Genomic DNA, 7,808 nt, shown 5'->3' with positions numbered 1-7,808 from the left:
CATGAGGTATGTCAGCTGCTCCTGCCGTGAATTCTTAACCCCTTTGCTGAAACCTGCCTTCGCAAGGCATTCGCAGATCCTTCAACTGCTCCTGTTTTCACACCCACATGAACGGTATCGCCAGGCAGTTTGTCAAACCAGAGGCTGTAGTTTCATATTGGAATCAGGAACACAGTCCTACCTTGAGACGTGAATGCTCTATCTGAGCCAGAGATCAGTTTGGCGCTAGTGATGCTGAGTGTTACAGGGAGGCAGGAGCTGCATGCGGAGCATGCGTCGCAAAGGCAGACGGTGACCATGATGGGGGCTGCCACTGTTTTGTAGGAGAGAGCATGTTGTGTCCTCAGGCCGAGTCCCACAGCTCCACCAGGTACGAAAGTCGCCAAACAGTCAAATGAAAGGTTAAGAGCATAATCCGGCGCAAGATTCCCCCAGGTGCTGAGGTTTTACAACATTAAAGGATAACTTTAACTTCTGCCTGCTTTGAACCCAACAGCTGTGTAGGAATGTACATCAAACTGTGCAGGTTTGATGATTTCAGCTTTGAAAATACCGTTCTCACCCTCCCCAATCCTGCTAATGACCACCTCAGGGACCGTAATGGCCTTTAATTGGAGGTGGTTGGATTTCCCTTTTCTCCCTGCTTCCCTTTGAAGATTGTATCATTTTCCAGAGGCAATGGGACCCAGTCCCTGTCTCTAAAAACACAATTTTCAAATGGCTATCCCCAGCAATTGAAAATCCCAGACAATCTTCTGAAATAAAGCTCCTTGGAAAAGCACTCCAAAAGCAAAGGCCAAAATTGGAAATTTTAACCACTGCCTCACCCACCTCAAAGGAGTTAAGATCCAACTTCCAACTTGTCATGTTCCTGACAACATAATATAAAAAGCTGCAATCCCGTTAAAAGCAGCTAGCACCTTCAGAAGCAACACTTGCAATCTAGATAGGATATTGGAATTCAAGCTACAACCATCAATCACAATCTTATTGAATGGTGGAGAAGGGTTGAAGGGCCAAATCGCCCGCCTCCTGCCCCTAAATCCTGTGTTCCTATTATTCTGTGACCAATCAAGCAAACTTCAATATATCTCTAAAGTTTAAAGTTTATTTATTAGTGTCACATGTAGGCTTAGATTAACACCGCAATGAGTTTACTGTGAAAATCCCATAGTTGCCACACTCCAGCATCAGTTCGGGTAAACTGAGGGTGAATGTAGCATGGGCAATGCACCTAACCAGCACATCTTTCAGCGTGTGGAAGGAAACCGGAGCACCCAGAGGATGGAGCAAATGGCAGCTTTACCCAATTGACTGAGTCTTACAGATTATCAGTAAAAAGACTGATAAGGATGCATGTAAACATCAAGAAGGTGGAGATCAAAAGGTGCGCTTGTGTGTCCATTTTCATTTTGGAACAAAGATAGCATGTCTACAAATCTGTAAAAATAGCACATTTGAATGCCCTCATAACAGTGTCCAGGGGATGATTGCACTTTAGAACTATCACTGGAGGAGTTACACTAACTACACAATTGTCTGATTTTACACTCTATGATTTACTGGCATTTGTTCACTTACAAGTCAATTAGATTCCACTCCACTGTGGGAGCAGTACCTAACCCTCCCTGTGCTCTGTTGATGGGCTCATTTATTTCCTCTCATTCAAATCATTGCCTTCAAATCTTCTTGTGTTTGCTGAGTTATAGGCTGGAATTTTACGGGCACGTCTGCCCAGATTCTGGCTCACAGAACTGCCTTCTCCGTTGGCCTTGGGTGGGCTCTTACAAGCATTGGGCAGGCGTGCTGGTAAAATTCTGTCCACAAGCAGACAAAGCCCAATCTAGCCCTCCAATGGAACCATTGGGTCAACATTTAATTGGTGCACATTTGGAAACATTTTGCAAGACAATCAGAGGTGAATATTTTTGTGAGGTGACTGTGACTCAGAAAACATTGCATGTAGAAGGTTAAGGAGTGATCTAACTGAGATGGTTAAGATTTGGAATGAGCATGGCAGTGGGGGATGGACAGAAGCTATTTCTTGGCATAGTGGTTGCACTGCTGCCTCATGCTGCCAGGGTCCTGGGTTCAATTCTAGCCTTAGGTCACTGTCTTTGTCGCGTCTACACATTCTGTGTTTGAGTGGGTTTTCTCCGGGTGCTCCGGTTTCCTTCCACACGCTGAAAGATGTGCTGTTAGGTGCATTGCCCATGCTAAATTCACCCTCAGTGTACTCGAACAGAGTGTGGCAACTAGGGGATTTTTGAGTAAATTCATTGTGGTGTTAATCTAAGCCTACTTGTGACACTAATAAATAAACTTTAAACTTTAGAGTTCAGAACAATTGGGGATTAGAGAGGAGAGATGGTGGCATAGTGATAATGTCACGGGATAAGTAACCTGGAGGCTTAGGCTAATGTCCATAGACATAGGTTCAAATCCCATCGTGGCAGTGGGTAATTTTAATCTGACTTTCAGAGGGGGTATAGCTCAGTGGTAGAGCATTTGACTGCAGATCAAGAGGTCCGTGGTTCGAATCCACGTGTCCCCTTTGGTGGTTGGCTGCTGTTTCCTACATTATAACAACAACCTTTTATGGGCCAACATGGTGACACAGTGTTTAGCACTGCAATCTCATAGCGCCAGGGATCAGAGTTCAATCCACCCTGTGTGGAGTTTGCACATTATCTCCCTGTCTGGTGGGTTTCCTCCAGGTGCTCCAGTTTCCTCCCACAGTCCAAAGATGTGTAGGTTAGGTGGATTAGTGGGGTAAATGAGTGGGGTTACGGGGATAGGGAGACTGGCTGTTTGGATGTGGGGGCAAGATGGACCTGGCTAAGATGCTCTGAAGGAGAGTTGATGGGCCAAATGGCCTCCTTCTGCACTGTAGGGATTCTATGATTCTATAAAGAGGGTGATGTCCGGATACACTTCCTCACAAAAACACAGTGGAAATCAGCCTAGGTTTACTAGGCTGATTCCGGAGTTGAGGGGGTTGAGCTATGAGGAGAGGCTGAATAAACTAGGCTTGTACTTGTTAGAGTTTAGAAGAATGAGGGGAAATCTCATTGAGACGTATAAGATGATGAACGGGATGGATAGGATAGAGGTGGAGAGGCTCTTCCTGCTCAGAAAGGACAGTAGGACTAGAGGGTACAGCCTCAAGATAAAGGGTGGGGTGCGGTTTAGAATGGAGTTCAGGAGGAACTTCTTCACTCAAAGGGTGGTGAATCTCTGGAATTCTCTGCCCGTTGAAGTGGTGGAGGCTACCTCACTCAATATTTTTAAGACGCGGGTTGATAGGTTTTTGATAGGCAAGGGGATTAAGGGTTATGGGGAGAGGGCGGGAATGTGAAACTGAGCCACGACAGATCAGCCATGATCTTATTGAATGGCGGGGCAGGCTCGAGGGGCTAGATGGCCTACTCCTGCTCCTATTTCTTATGTTTTTAAAGCTCTCTCCTTCAAGAAGCTCTCAATTCCTGAAGCTCTGATTCAAGATTCAGTTGAAAATTTCTGAACCGGAATGTGATTTATTTTGGGTGAGGGGGTGTGAAGAGTTACAGAACCGAGGGAGGTAAAATGGAGTTAAGAGACGGGTTAGCCATGATCTGACTGAATGATGGAACAGGCCCAAGGGACTGAACAACCTCTGTCTGACTTCCCAAAAGAGATGTCTGAAGAAATCTGTAAATTCTGGGAAAAATGGCAAAGTCAAAATTAATTCGACCTGAAGAAATATCAGGAAATAGAAGGAAACCTGGGATGGGGAGAGAGAAACGGAATGAAAGCAGTGATTCTCTCAGCTGGCTGTCTCAGGATTTTCATCATATATTTATGAATATATTAAAACCAGACTTAGCGCAAGATTGGACGGTTTCTACACTTCAAGACTTTGTGAAGTGAATTGAGAAATGGCTGGCCCTAGGGGGCTGGAAATGTCACTGCTGTTAAGCTTTTACATGTTCTCAAACCACCCTTTGCAATGGACTAAAAGGACTTTTATACAGAGACCGAGGAAATAATAGTGTGATTATAAGGCAGTAATATTAGAACATCAAATCAGGAGGAGGCCATTCAGTCCCTCAAGCCAGTGCCATCATCCAATTGGACATATCTGATCTATATTTTAATTTACTGGTTTTGATTCCATATCTCTTAACACCTGACAAAATCCCTCAATCTCAGTTCTGAAATTTTCAATTGATCCCATCACAGCTCACTACCAGCCTCAACCTCAATGGTTTCTTTGGAGGAGAGAATTCTAAATTTCCTCTGTGAAGACATCATTCCTGACACCATCGCTAAATAGCCTGGCTCTGATTTTTAAGGTTGCGCCCTCTTATTCTGGATCACAGCAACCAGAGGAAATAATAAGAACATAAGAAATAGGAGCAGGAGTAGGCCATCTAGACCTTCGAGCCTGCCCCGCCATTCAATAAGATCATGGCTGATCTGAAGTGGATCAGTTCCACTTTCCCGCTTTCTCCCCATAACCCTTAATTCCCTTGCCTACCAAAAAACCTATCTACCTGTGACTTAAATATATTTAGCGAGGCAGCCTCCAAAACGTCAACGGGCAGAGAATTCCAGAGATTCACCACCCTTTGAGTGAAATAATTTCGCTCTGATGACCTTATCAATTCCTATAGTCACCTTAAACACCTCTGTTAGATCACCCCTAGGTCTTCCATAGCCAAAGAAGCACAAACCTAATCCATGCAACTGTTCTTCAGGTAATGCCCATAAACTAAAAACCTCGAAGTTTGTAATGGTCCGTGGCCTCAATATTCAGTCACGCCTATGTCTACACTTTTGGATCAGATGTGAAACGAAGGTTCCAGTTGCCAGTTTAAGGGCAATGTAGAAGGTTTGATACCGCTGTTGCACAGAAAAACAGGGCAGTTTGCTGCAGTTCTAGATTGGCATCGGTAGACGTTTAGGAACAGGTATCGTCTGCTGTCAGTGAATGCTGGAGTGCGGCAAGGCAACTTCGAGAAAAGGAGAAACACTACAACAACAACTTACACTTGTATAGCACTGTTAATCTAGTGCAATACCCCAGGGTGCTTCACAGGAGTATGATCCGATAAAAGTGATTTGAACTTAAAAAGAATTCTCACATAAACTGTAAACTAAATTCTTTTCAATTTTGATCACCTGCACCTCATTCTCTCAGCCATGTGATAGTAGCCCAATGCCTATCCCCAATCATCACTTCCTCTTGATGTATTAATTAAATAGTTCTTGGGATACTGGGTGTCGCTGGATAGGCCTGGATTTATTGCCCATCCCTAATTGCCCTTGAGAAGGTGGTGGTAAGCTGTCTTGAGCCAATGCATTACACGTGGAGAGAGTGCACCCACAGTGCTGTTAGGGAGAGAGTTTCAGGATTTTGACCAGTGACAGTGAAGGAAAGGTGATGTATTTCCAAATCAGGATGGTGAATGGTTTGGAGAGGAACATCCAGGTGATGGTATTCCCAGGTACCCGCTGCCTTTGTCCTTCTAGATAGTCAAGATTGCTGGTTTGGAAGATGCTGCCGAAGAGGCCTTGATGAGTTGTTGCAATGCATCTTGTAGATGGTACGCACTGTTGCCAATTTGTGCCAGTGTGGAGACAGAATGTTTAAGGTGTTGGAAGTGGATCGCCTTGTCCTGGATGGTGTTGTTGGAGCTGCCCCCATCCAGCCAAGTGGGGAGTATTCCATCACACTCCTGTCTTGTGTCTTGTAGATGGTGTTTAGGATTTGGGGAGTTGGGAGGTGAATTATTCGCTGCAGGATTCCCAGCCTCCAACCTGCTCTTGTAACCACAGTATTTCTATGGCTAGTCCAGTTCAATTTCAGGTCAATTTTAAACCCCAGGATGTTAATAGTGAGGGGATTAAACAGTGATAATGCCATCGAACGTTAAAGGCAAATGGTTAGATGTTCTCCTGTTTGGCGGCAGTTTTGTGGGGTTATAGATGTCACTTGCCATTTATCTGCCTAAGCCTGAATGCTGTCCAGGTCTTGCTGCATATGGACACAGACTACCTCAGTCTCTGGGGAGTTTTGAATGGTGCTGAACATTGTGGAATTGTCAGGGAACATCCCCACTGCTGACCTTTTGAAGGAAGGAAGGTTACTTATGAAGCAGCTGAAGATGGTTGGGTCTAGGACACTACCTTGAGTAACTCCCTGCAGTGATGTCCTGGAGTTAAAGTGATTGACCTCCAAAAACCACAACCATCTTCCTTTTGTGTTTGGTAAGAATTCAGTAGGAAGTTTTCCCGTTGATTCTGATTGACTTCAGATTTGCTAGGGCTCCTTGATAGCATATTCTTTCAAATACTGCCTTGATGTCAAGAACAGGCTGTTTCACCTCACCTCATCACATCACTGCAAGTGATTCACAGCACTAACTAGTTACAACAGTGCTGACATTTTATTTATTGCATGTAGATCCTGTGATGTTTTGTTCTAAACATGGAAGTAATCTAAGAAAGAAAATAGACCTAAGGGCAATGAGGTAACACATCATTGCACAATGAAGATAGCAATGATTCCACACTAACACACTTAGTGTTTTAAGATGCCATTACTTAATGACAACACAAGATAATGGGAAACTATTGAAGAGACTGATTTGTTACAATGTAAGTAAAAGTTTCATTAATGCCTTATTAACCTTAGATTCTATAGACTGAGTTTATGGAATACAAGGCATGGGAAGGTAATGGAGACCAGAAACCTTACAACCTTTTAAAAAATATTTGGATGAGCACTTGAAATATGGTAATATCCAAGGATATGTGACAAGTCAGGGAAATGGGATTGGTGTGCCTTTAGTGTTTGTTATTATTGGTGCAGACACAATGGGCCAAAGGGCCTTTTCTGCGCTGTATGCTTGTATGACATCTTGGGCATTCATTCTAGGAAGGGTAGAGTTGGGAATGGGTGGGATGGCTGTGGGGTGCTGGTGGACAAGGGGTGAGTGTTTTGTGTTTAGGAACCACTGGTTTGTATTTAGTTTGTATGAAAACTCTGCCATTTGTCTTTGCTTCAACTCTCTCTCAACTTCTAATTCTCCTCCTGAACGTGCTGGGGCTCATCTCAAATCCAGACCTGTAGGCAGCAGGAGATCTCTGCCTTGTCAAGTGACCCTTTGTCAGGCAGGGACACAACTGGAGATGTGAACCCAAGTAAACTCAATGTGAACCCAATGTGAACTCTCTCTCACTGCTGTAACCCTTTCACCCACAAAAGGTGGTCGCGCATTCACCTGTCTAGGTCCAAAATTCTGGAATTCAGTCCCTGAATGCATCTGCCTTAGCAGCCCTTTCTGCTCCTTGACTCCAACTTCCAACTATTGCCTTGGGAAGCTCAGGGACTTGTCTGATGACTCGCCTGTGAAGCACTTTGGGATGTTTTATTTCAATTAATTTAAAATTTGATAACATTCAAGGATATGGGACAAGTGCAGGGAAATGGGATTGGTGTGCCTTTAGTGTTTGTTATTATTGGTGCAGACGCAGTGGGCCAAAGGGCCTTTTCTGCGCTGTATGCTTGTATGACATATTGGGCATTCATACTGCAATTTAAATGTAAATGGCTATTGTTGTCCTCGGTCCGATGCTGATACATTGCAGCTGAGGGTTGAGATGGAGAGTGTGACTGAATTTGCCTCAGTCCTGTTCAGCAACTCCCGCCAATCTGCAATTTCTCGCAGTGCAGTGTTACATACTTAGCTGTCTTGACAAAGCTGTAAGCAGTGCTTTTTAATTTCTATTGATTCTGGATGACGAGCCAAGACCTGAGAGCT

General features: G+C 44.2%; 1 non-coding gene across 1 annotated transcript; it reads left to right on the top strand.

Annotated features, from left to right (window-relative positions):
- The first annotated feature begins 2,482 nt into the window (after positions 1–2,482).
- On the top strand, positions 2,483–2,554 carry trnac-gca (transfer RNA cysteine (anticodon GCA)). The gene has a single exon. It is a non-coding gene; the product is annotated as a tRNA-Cys (tRNA).
- Positions 2,555–7,808: the final 5,254 nt, after the last annotated feature.

This window comes from Carcharhinus amblyrhynchos, chromosome 11 (assembly GCF_965287045.1).
Source record: "Carcharhinus amblyrhynchos chromosome 11, sCarAmb.v2.hapA, whole genome shotgun sequence".
Classification (NCBI taxonomy): Eukaryota; Metazoa; Chordata; class Chondrichthyes; order Carcharhiniformes; family Carcharhinidae; genus Carcharhinus; species Carcharhinus amblyrhynchos.
The sequence above is the reverse complement of the archived record's forward strand: the minus strand, read 5'-3'. Positions and strand labels throughout refer to the sequence as shown.